This window comes from Arachis stenosperma, chromosome 1 (genome assembly GCF_014773155.1).
Source record: "Arachis stenosperma cultivar V10309 chromosome 1, arast.V10309.gnm1.PFL2, whole genome shotgun sequence".
In the NCBI taxonomy this organism is placed as follows: Eukaryota; Viridiplantae; Streptophyta; class Magnoliopsida; order Fabales; family Fabaceae; genus Arachis; species Arachis stenosperma.
This window is the reverse complement of record NC_080377.1, coordinates 22,479,546-22,491,320: the sequence shown is the minus strand read 5'-3', so window position 1 is coordinate 22,491,320 and position 11,775 is coordinate 22,479,546. Positions and strand designations below refer to the sequence as shown.

General features: G+C 38.4%; 1 non-coding gene across 1 annotated transcript; it reads left to right on the top strand.

Moving 5' to 3' along the window:
* Window positions 1-1,446: 1,446 nt before the first annotated feature.
* On the top strand, window positions 1,447-1,550 carry LOC130953363 (small nucleolar RNA R71). The gene has a single exon (XR_009075538.1). It is a non-coding gene; the product is annotated as a small nucleolar RNA R71 (small nucleolar RNA).
* The last annotated feature ends 10,225 nt before the right edge of the window (window positions 1,551-11,775 follow it).

Genomic DNA, 11,775 nt, shown 5'->3' with positions numbered 1-11,775 from the left:
CTATCAACATCAATCACAGCCTTTGCTGTGGCTAGGAAGGGTCTGCCAAGGATGATGGATTCATCCATGCACTTCCCAGTCTCTAGGACTATGAAATCAGCAGGGATGTAATGGTCTTCAATCTTCACCAAAACATCCTCTACAAGTCCATGAGCTTGTTTTCTTGAGTTGTCTGCCATCTCTAATGAGATTCTTGTAGCTTGCACCTCAAAGATCCCTAGCTTCTCCATTACAGAGAGAGGCATGAGGTTTACACTTGACCCTAAGTCACACAGAGCCTTCTTGAAGGTCATGGTGCCTATGGTACAAGGTATTGAAAACTTCCCAGGGTCTTGTCTCTTTTGAGGCAGTTTCTGCCTAGACAAGTCATCCAGTTCTTTGGTGAGCAAAGGAGGTTCATTCTCCCAAGTCTCATTTCCAAATAACTTGTCATTTAGCTTCATGATTGCTCCAAGGTATTTAGCAACTTGCTCTTCAGTGACATACTCATCCTCTTCAGAGGAAGAATACTCATCAGAGCTCATGAAAGGCAGAAGTAAGTCCAATGGAATCTCTATGGTCTCATTTTGAGCCTCAGATTCCCATGGTTCCTCATTGGGGAGCTCAATGGAGGTCAGTGCACGCCCATTGAGGTCTTCCTCAGTGGCGTTCACTTCCTCTCCTTCCTCTCCAAATTTGGCCATATTGATGGCCTTGCACTCTCCTTTTGGATTTTCTTCTGTGTTGCTGGGGAGAGTACTAGGAGGGAGTTCAGTAACTTTCTTGCTCAATTGTCCCACTTGTGCCTCCAAATTCCTAATGGAGGACCTTGTTTCAGTCATGAAACTTTGAGTGGTTTTGATCAGATCAGAGACCATGGTTGCTAAGTCAGAGGGGTTCTGCTTAGAATTCTCTGTCTGTTGCTGAGAAGATGATGGAAAAGGCTTGCCATTGCTAAACCTATTTCTTCCACCATTATTGTTATTGAAACCTTGTTGAGGTCTCTCTTGATTCTTCCATGAGAAATTTGGGTGATTTCTCCATGAAGAATTATAGGTGTTTCCATAGGGTTCTCCTAGGTAATTCACCTCTTCCATTGAAGGGTTCTCAGGATCATAGGCTTCTTCTTCAGATGAAGCATCCTTAGTACTGCTTGGTGCATTTTGCATTCCAGACAGACTTTGAGAGATCAAATTGACTTGTTGAGTCAATATCTTGTTCTGAGCCAGAATGGTATTCAGAGCATCAATCTCAAGAACTCCTTTCTTCTGATTAGTCCCATTGTTCACAGGATTCCTTTCAGAAGTGTACATGAATTGGTTATTTGCAACCATTTCAATTAGCTCTTGAGCTTCTGTAGGCGTCTTCTTCAAATGAAGAGATCCTCCAGCAGAGCTATCCAAAGACATCTTGGATAGTTCAGAGAGACCATCATAGAAAATACCTATGATGCTCCATTCAGAAAGCATGTCAGATGGACACTTTCTGATCAATTGTTTGTATCTTTCCCAAGCTTCATAGAGGGATTCTCCATCCTTCTGTCTGAAGGTTTGGACTTCCACTCTAAGCTTACTCAATTTTTGAGGTGGAAAGAACTTTGCTAAGAAGGCATTGACTAGCTTTTCCCATGAGTCCAGGCTTTCTTTAGGTTGTGAGTCCAACCATGTCCTAGCTCTGTCTCTTACAGCAAAAGGGAATAGCATAAGTCTATAGACCTCAGGGTCTACCCCATTAGTCTTGACAGTGTCACAGATTTGTAAGAATTCAGCTAAGAACTGATGAGGATCTTCCAATGGAAGTCCATGGAACTTGCAATTCTGTTGCATTAGAGAAACTAATTGAGGCTTAAGCTCAAAGTTGTTTGCTCCAATGGCAGGGATAGAGATGCTTCTCCCATAGAAGTCGGGAGTAGGTGCAGTAAAGTCACCCAGCACCTTCCTTGCATTGTTTGCATTGTTGTTGTTTTCAGCTGCCATGTCTTCTTCTTCTTTGAAGATTTCTATTAGGTCCTCTACAGAGAATTGTGCCTTAGCTTCTCTTAGCTTTCGCTTCAAGGTCCTTTCAGGTTCAGGGTCAGCTTCAACAAGAATGCCTTTGTCTCTGCTCCTGCTCATATGAAAGAGAAGAGAACAAGAAAATGTGGAATCCTCTATGTCACAGTATAGAGATTCCTTGAGGTGTCAGAAGAACAGAAAAATAGAAGAAAGAGGTAGAAGAATTCGAACTAAATCAGAGAGAGTTCGAATTGTGCATTGAGAGGGAGTGGTACTCCATAAATAAAAGGATGTGGGAAGAGGGGAAGAGAATTTTCAAAAATTAAGTTAAAGAAATTGAAAACATTTTGAAAAACACTAATTAATTTTCGAAAATAAGAGTGAGAAAGAAATCAAGTGTTTTTTTGAAAAGGATTTTGAAATTAGAAGTCAAAAAGATTTGATTGAAAACTATTTTGAAAAAGATGAGGTTAAGAAGATATGATTGGTTTAAAAAAATGTGATTGAAAAGATATGATTTGAAAACAATTTTAAAAAGATTTGATTTTAAAAATTAATAACTTGGCTATCAAGAAAAGATATGATTCAAACATTAAACCTTTCTCAACAGAAAAGGCAACATACTTGAAATGTTTAATCAAATCATTAATTGTTAGCAAGTATCTTTGAAAAAGGAAAGAAATTGATTTTGAAAATATTTGATTGAAAAGATATGATTTGAAAAAGATTTGATTTTGAAAAACTTTGAAAACTTTGAAAAAAAATTGATTTGAAAACAAAATTCTTCCCCTTGTGCCATCCTGGCGTTAAACGCCCAGAATGGTGCACATTCTGGCGTTTAATGCCCAAAACTATACCCTTTTGGGCGTTAAACGCCCAACCAGGTATCCTGGCTGGCGTTTAAACGCCAATCTGTCCTTCTTCACTGGGCGTTTTGAACGCCCAGCTTTTTCTGTGCAATTCCTCTGCTGTATGTTCTGAATCTTCAATTCTCTGTATTATTGACTTGAGAAGACACAAATTAAAAATATTTTTGGATTTTTAATAATCAAAATGCAACTAAAATCAAATAACAATGCATGCAAGACACCAAACTTAGCAGTTTGTATATTACTGACACTAATGAGAATGCGTATGAGACATATAAACACTCAAGTCAAGAGAATTAAAAATCAGAGTAATAAAATCATCAAGAACAACTTGAAGATTAATGAAGACACATGCATGAATGCAAAAAGAATAGAAACATGCAATTGACACCAAAATTAACATGAGACTCTAGACTCAAACAAGAAATTTTTGGATTTTATGATTTTGAAATTTTTTTGGATTTTTCGAAAATTAAGTGGAAGAAGAAAATAAAGGTATCAAAATTCTTAATGAGAATTCCAGGAATCATGCAATGTTAGTCTAAAGCTTTAGTCTAAAGGAATTAGACATAGCTAGCCAAGCTTCAGCAGGACATTGCATTCAAGAGCTAAATTGATGAGGATCAATCAACTTTGGTGATGATAAGAATATCACCTTGAAACACTAGAATTCATTCTTAAGAACTCTGAAAAAAAATACCTAATCTAAGCAACAAGATGAACCGTCAGTTGTCCATACTCGAACAATCCCCGGCAACGGCGCCAAAAACTTGGTGCGCGAAATTGTGATCACTACACAACTTTGCACAACTGACCAGCAAGTGCACTGGGTCGTCCAAGTAATAAACCTTACGCGAGTAAGGGTCGATCCCACGGAGATTGTTGGTATGAAGCAAGCTATGGTCACCTTGTAAATCTTAGTCAGGCAGACACAAATGGGTATAGGTAATAAACGCATAAAGCATAAAGATAAAGATAGAGATACTTATGTAATTCATTGGTAGGAACTTCAGATAAGCGTATGAAGATGCCTTCCCTTCCGTCTCTCTGCTTTCCTACTGTCTTCATCCAATCCTTCTTACTCCTTTCCATGGCAAGCTTATGCAAGGGTTTCACCGTTGTCAGTGGCTACCTCCCATCCTCTCAGTGAAAATGTTCCTATGCTCTGTCACAGCATATGGCTAATCAGCTGTCGGTTCTCGGTCAGGCCGGAATAGAATCCAGTGATTCTTTTGCGTCTGTCACTAACGCCCCGCCTGCTAGGAGTTTGAAGCACGTCACAGTCATTCAATCATTGAATCCTACTCAGAATACCACAGACAAGGTTAGACCTTCCGGATTCTCTTGAATGCCGCCATCAGTTCTCGCCTATACCACGAAGACTCTGATCTCACGGAATGGCTGGCTCGTTTGTCAGGCGAGCACTCGGTTGTCAGGCGATCAACCATGCATCGTGTATCAGGAATCCAAGAGATATTCACTAGAGCCTTGATTGCTTGTAGAACAGAAGTGGTTGTCAGTCACTTTGTTCATAAGTGAGAATGATGATGAGTGTCACGGATCATCACATTCATCAAGTTGAAGAACAAGTGATATCTTGGACAAAGAACAAGCGGAATTGAATAGAAGAACAATAGTAATTGCATTAATACTCGAGGTACAGCAGAGCTCCACACCTTAATCTATGGTGTGTAGAAACTCCACCGTTGAAAATACATAAGAACAAGGTCTAGGCATGGCCGAATGGCCAGCCTCCCAAAGTGAGTTCAATCATAAAAACATGATCAAAAGCTCTCTAATACAATAGTAAAAGGTCCTACTTATAGAAAACTAGTAGCCTAGGGTGTACAGAGATGAGTAAATGACATAAAAATCCACTTCCGGGCCCACTTGGTGTGTGCTTGGGCTGAGCAATGAAGCAATTTCGTGTAGAGACTCTTCTTGGAGTTAAACGCCAGCTTTTATGCCAGTTTGGGCGTTTAACTCCCATTTAGGTGCCAGTTCCGGCGTTTAACGCTGGAATTTCTGAGGGTGACTTTGAACGCCGGTTTGGGCCATCAAATCTTGGGCAAAGTATGAACTATCATATATTGCTGGAAAGCCCAGGATGTCTACTTTCCAACGCCGTTGAGAGCGCGCCAATTGGGCTTCTGTAGCTCCAGAAAATCCACTTCGAGTGCAGGGAGGTCAGAATCCAACAGCATCTGCAGTCCTTTTCAGTCTCTGAATCAGATTTTTGCTCAGGTCCCTCAATTTCAGCCAGAAAATACCTGAAATCACAGAAAAACACACAAACTCATAGTAAAGTCCAGAAAAGTGAATTTTAACTAAAAACTAATAAAAATATACTAAAAACTAACTAGATCATACTAAAAACACACTAAAAACAATGCCAAAAAGGGTACAAATTATCCGCTCATCAATAAACTATAAAATAGTGGTTTATCAAGCGGGTTCTTGGGGACATTGGGGTCTGATTTTCAACAATTACCAATTTGTGCAAAGAGTTGGAAGACAATGAGCAAGGATTCCAAGAAGCAAGCGTATGACCAGGTTAAGGTAATGTTTACTCTTTTGTTTGATAAAGTAAGGCGCTACCAATGCTTGGTGTAAATTGCTGTTTTTTTTACATATTAAATGAACATTAGAAGGAAAGATTAAGACGCACACTGATAAACCACTATTTTATGGTTTATATTGTGTTTTATTGAGTGGTTTTATCAAGTTTTTCATCCACTTATTCATATGATTTGCATGTATTTACAATTCCTTCCTAAAAATATCCTATGATTAATAATTTGCTTCCTAAGGACCTTTTTGTTGTATGTTTTTATCTTCCTTCGTACCATTCGATGACGTGATCTGTATGTTAAGTGTTTCAGGCTTCATAGGACAGGGATGGCGTAAGGAATGAAGAGGAAGCATGCAAAAATGGAAGGAACAGAAGGAATTAAGGAGATGACCAGCGAGAAGTCACGCGGTCGCATGGCTCACGCGACCGCACGAAATAGAAGGAATTACCGTGACGCGCTCGCGTGCCTGACGTGACCGCGCGGATTGGAAGCTGCACGAACGACGCGAAAGCGTGGATGACGTGCACGCGTGGTACGGGAAATGCTGAGTGACGCAATCGCGTGGACGACGCGGACGCGTGACAAGTGTGATCTGCAGAATTACAAAAGTCGCTGTCACAGATTTTGGGCCGCATTTCAACCTAGTTTTTAGTCCAGAAACACAGATTAAAGTCCGGGAACATACAGAGACTCAGGACATCAATTCATATAAGATCATAATTCAATTTTAGATTTTAGATGTAGTTTTTAGAGAGAGAGGTTCTCTCCTCTCTCTTAGGATTAGGATTTAGGATTTCTTTTAGTCATTAGGATTGTTTCTTCATACCAGGTTCAATAATTTATGTTTCTCTTCTACTTTCATTTACTCTGATGCTTTCATTTGTATCTGATTTATGTTGCTCAATTGGCTTATGAACTTTTCATGTTAGGATTGATTTTCTTATTTAATATACATTATTGAGATGTTTTCAGATATATGATTTTAATTTAGATTTTCTTCCCTTTTGGCTTTGGTTGATTAATTGGTAACTCTTGAGTTATCAAACTCATTGTTGACTGAAAATTGGAATTCTTCAAGAATTAATTCGAGTTCCAATAACTCTAGCCTTTCCCAAGGAAAGACTAGGACCTGAGGAATAAAAATGAATTCATCCACTTGTCTTACCTTCATAGTTAGAAGTTGACTTAGTGGGAAAAAAATCCAATTCTCATCACAATTGATAAGGATAACCGGGATAGGACCTCCAGTTCTCATACCTTGCCAAAAGCTTGATTAGTTATTATTTTAACGACTTGTTATTTTACATTACTTGTTCAACCCTTTTCAAAACCCCAAAATATACTTTTCCATAACCAATACTTCCCTGCAATTCCTTGAGAAGACGACCCAAGGTTTAAATACTCGGTTATCAATTTTAAAGGGGTTTGTTACTTGTGACAACCAAAACATTTGTAAGAAAGGACTTTTGTTGGTTTAGAAGCTATACTTGCAACGGGAATTTATTCTGAATTCTAGACCACGCAAAAATCTTCTCTTCAAAATGGTGCCGTTGCCGGAGAATTGCAAACGTGTGTTTTATTATTGGTTATTGTAAATATTTAAAAAAAATTCAGATTTTAAAAATTTTTATCTTATCTTATCCCTTTTCAAAAATTATATCTTTTTCAAAATACTTTCTTTTTGTTAGTTTTTATTTTTATTTTCTCTCACTACTATAAACTCTCACCCCTTTGGCTATGAGTCTGGTTATAACTATGTTGTAGGAAGAAGAAGCTATAACAGGAATATGCATCAAGGTCAAAGCAATCAAAGATGGACGGAGCCAAGAGGATCTGATCAACCCTTTAGGCAACAACACCCTCCTAGATATCACAGACAAAGACCATTCTACAATGCATACCAAAATGATAGATATCCTCAACATGACTTTAGACCACCATACTCACAAGCCCCTTTCTGCCATTCACCTCTATATGACTCTAACCCAAATCTACCATACCAACCACCCTATGAACCATATGAACCATATATAGAACCACCTCAATTCCACCCCAATTACTCCCAAGAACCACCACCTCAATATACACCATCTCCATATCCATCAATCCAAGAGCACTATGATCCTACTTATGATAGCCAAGCGCAACAAGAATCAACAGATCGTTTCAAGGAAACAGTGGATTGGTACACGAAATTGTGATCATCAATGGCGCCATCAACATGGTACGCTCAATTGCAATCTCAACTCTTTATCACAACTTCGCACAACTAACCAGCAAGTGCACTGGGTCGTCCAAGTAATAAACCTTACGCGAGTAAGGGTCGATCCCACGGAGATTGTTGGTATGAAGCAAGCTATGGTCATCTTGTAAATCTCAGTCAGGCAGATTCAAATGGTTATGGATGATTTATGAATAAAGCATAAAATAAAGATAGAGATACTTATGTAATTCATTGGTGAGAATTTCAGATAAGCGTATGGAGATGCTTTGTCCTTTCTGTCTCTCTGCTTTCCTATTGTCTTCATCCAATCCTTCTTACTCCTTTCCATGGCAAGCTGTATGTCGGGCATCACCGTTGTCAATGGCTACAGTCCTATCCTCTCAGTGAAAATGTTCAACGCGCTCTGTCACAGCACGGCTATTCATCTGTCGGTTCTCGATCATGTCGGAATAGAATCCAGTGATTCTTTTGCGTCTGTCACTAACGCCCCACAATCGCGAGTATGAAGCTCGTCACAGTCATTCAATCCTTGAATCCTACTCAAAATACCACAGACAAGGTTTAGACCTTCCGGATTCTCTTGAATGCCGCCATCAATTCTAGCTTATACCACGAAGATTCTGATTAAGGAATCCAAGAGATATTCACTCAATCTAAGGTAGAACGGAGGTGGTTGTCAGGCACACGTTCATAGGTGAGAATGATGATGAGTGTCACGGATCATAACATTCATCAAGTTGAGGAACAAGTGATATCTTAGAACAAGAATAAGCTGAATTGAATAGAAGAACAATAGTAATTGCATTAATACTCGAGGTACAGCAGAGCTCCACACCTTAATCTATGGTGTGTAGAAACTCCACCGTTGAAAATACATAAGAACAAGGTCTAGGCATGGCCGAGAGGCCAGCCTCCCAATGATCTAAGAACTAAACGTCCAAAGATGATCCTAAGATCTAAAATGATCAAAAGATGTAAATACAATAGCAAAAGGTCCTATTTGTAGAGAACTAGTAGCTTAGGATTTACAAAGATGAGTAAATGACATAAAAATCCACTTCCGGGACCACTTGGTGTGTGCTTGGGCTGAGCATTGAAGCTTTCATGTGTAGAGACTTTTCTTGGAGTTAAACGCCAGCTTTTGTGCCAGTTTGGGCGTTTAACTCCCATTCTTGTGCCAGTTCCGGCGTTAAACGCCAAAATTCTTGAGCTGACTTGGAACGCCGGTTTGGGCCATCAAATCTCGAGCAAAGTATGGACTATCATACATTGCTGGAAAGCCCAGGATGTCTACTTTCCAACGCAATTGAGAGCGCACCAATTGGGCTTTTGTAGCTCCAGAAAATCTACTTCGAGTGTAGAGAGGTCAGAATCCAACAACATCTACAGTCCTTTTCAGCCTCTGAATCAGATTTTTGCTTAGGTCCTTCAATTTCAGCCAGAAAATACCTGAAATCACAGAAAAACACACAAACTCCCAGTAAAGTCCAGAAAAGTGAATTTTAACTAAAAACTAATAAAAATATAGTAAAAACTAACTAAAACATACTAAAAATATACTAAAAACAATGCCAAAAAGCGTATAAATTATCCGCTCATCACAACACCAAACTTAAATTGTTGCTTGTCCCTAAGCAACTGAAAATCAAATAAGATAAAAATAAGAGAATATGCAATGAATTCCAAAAACATCTATGAAGATCAGTATTAATTAGATGAGCGGGGCTCTTAGCTTTTTGCCTCTGAACAGTTTTGGCATCTCACTCTATCCTTTGAAATTCAGAATGATTGGCTTCTATAGGAACTCAGAATCCAGATAGTGTTATTGATTCTCCTAGTTAAGTATGATGATTCTTGAACACAGCTACTTTGTGAGTCTTGGCCGTGGCCCAAAGCACTCTGTCTTCCAGTATTACCACCGGATACATACATGCCACAGACACATAACTAGGTGAACCTTTTCAGATTGTGACTCAGCTTTGCTAGAGTCCCCAATTAGAGGTGTCCAGGGTTCTTAAGCACACTCTTTTTGCCTTGGATCACGACTTTATTTTTTTTCCTTTTTTTCATTTTTCTCTTTTTTTTTGTATTCACTGCTTTTTCTTGCTTCAAGAATCAATTATATGATTTTTCAGATCATCAAATAGCATTTCTCCTTTTCCATCATTCTTTCAGGAGCCAACAATTTTAACATTCATGAACCACAAATTCAAAAGACATATGCACTGTTCAAGCATTCATTCAGAAGTCAAAGTATTGCCACCACATCAAAATAATTAATCTGTTATAAAATTCAAAATTCATGCAATTCTTCTCTTTTTCAATTAAGAACATTTTTCATTTAAGAAAGGTAAAGGATTCATAGGACATTCATAACTTTAAGGCATAGACACTAAGACACTAATGATCATAAGACACAACATAGATAAACATAAGCATGAAAATTCGAAAAACAGGAAAATAAAGAACAAGGAAATTAAAGAACGGGTCACAAATGAATTCTCGTTGTAAAGTATAGTTTCTAAACCAAACAATAATCCTTTCATACAAAAAGTTGTTTGTCACAAGTACAAACCCCTAAAATTTATAAACCGAAGTATTTAGACCTCGGGTCGTTCTCCCTAGGAATTGTAATGAAGTGTCTTGTTATTGGTTATGAGTTATTTTGGGGTTTTGGATAAGAGGCATAAAAGTAAATGGTAATGGAAATAAACTAACAACTAACAAAGCTCTTGGCAAGATGTGAGAACTAGAAATCCTATCCTAGTTATCTTTCTCAATTGTGATGAGAATTGTTCATTGCTACCACTTAGTTAACCTCTACCTATGGAGGGAAGTCAAGTGGATGAATCAATTTGATTCCTCAAGCCCTAATCACCTCCTAAAGGAATGACTAGCTTTAGAGATATTCAAATCAATTAGGAACTTCTAATTATCAATCAACAAAGGAATTAGATAACTCAAGAGTCACTACTTACTCTACCTAGGCCAAGAGGAACAAAACCTACACTAAAATCCAACCAAGCATTTCATCAAACACTTGGTAGGCATAAAAGGAAAACATAGTAAATCAACAACAAGAACAAAATCAAACAACAATTATTGAAAGGGATTAACAACACAAATCAAAAGGAACACAATTATTATGATTTACCTTTATTGAATTGAAAGAGAAAGGAAGGAACAAAAGTGGATCTACAACAAAGTCTAAGAACAACATAAAGGAAATTACAACAAAAGAATAAAGGAAGATGAATGTAACAACAAGGAATTAAGAGGATAGAAGTAGAAGAAAGCAAAGATTAAAACCTAGATCTAAGAACTAAACCTAATCCTAATTCTAGAGAGAAGTGAGAGCTTCTCTCTCTAAAACTCTAAAACTAATCCTAAGCTAATGAGTGTGTGTCCTTGATTAATTCATGCCTTTCCCTTAATCCTTCATCCTTTTATTCCTTTCCCTTGGTCATTGGCGCCAAAAATGGGTTCAGAAACCCTCTCAAATCGCCAGGCACGTGTTGCATTAGTGAGGTCATGTGCCGGCATCGATGCGTGCGCACACAGTACGTGTGCGCGTCCCTGGCTTGTTTTGCAATGTGCGCGCGAGCGCCTTGTGCGCGTGCGCGTGCATGGCCTAGATCAATCCTTTGGCTTTTTGTGCTTCTCTCCACTTGCATGCTTCCTTCCTTGCCTCCTTTGATCCATGCCTAGCCTATTCCAATCCTGGAATTACTAGCAAACACATCAAGGCATCTTATGGAATCAAAGAGAAACTAGAATTCATCAAAATAAAGCTTAAAAAGCATGTTTTTACACTTAGGCACAAATACGGGAGAGATTACAAAACCATGCCAATTCATAGGCTAAAAGTGACAAAAGGTTATCAAAATACCCTAAATTCAATACAAGATAAACCCTAGAAATGGGGTTTATCAACCTCCCCACACTTAAACCTTAGCATGTCCTCATGCTAAAATAAGAAGGAACTACGGGTTATGACATTTATTGAATGAATCCTATCTAAATGCAATTATCTAAGCAAATGGAAATGCTTAGTTCAAACAAATCAATTCCCAAGAGAGCATGTATGAGCACAAGAGCTAGGCAATAGGAATTAAGTCCAAACCACAATTGTATTG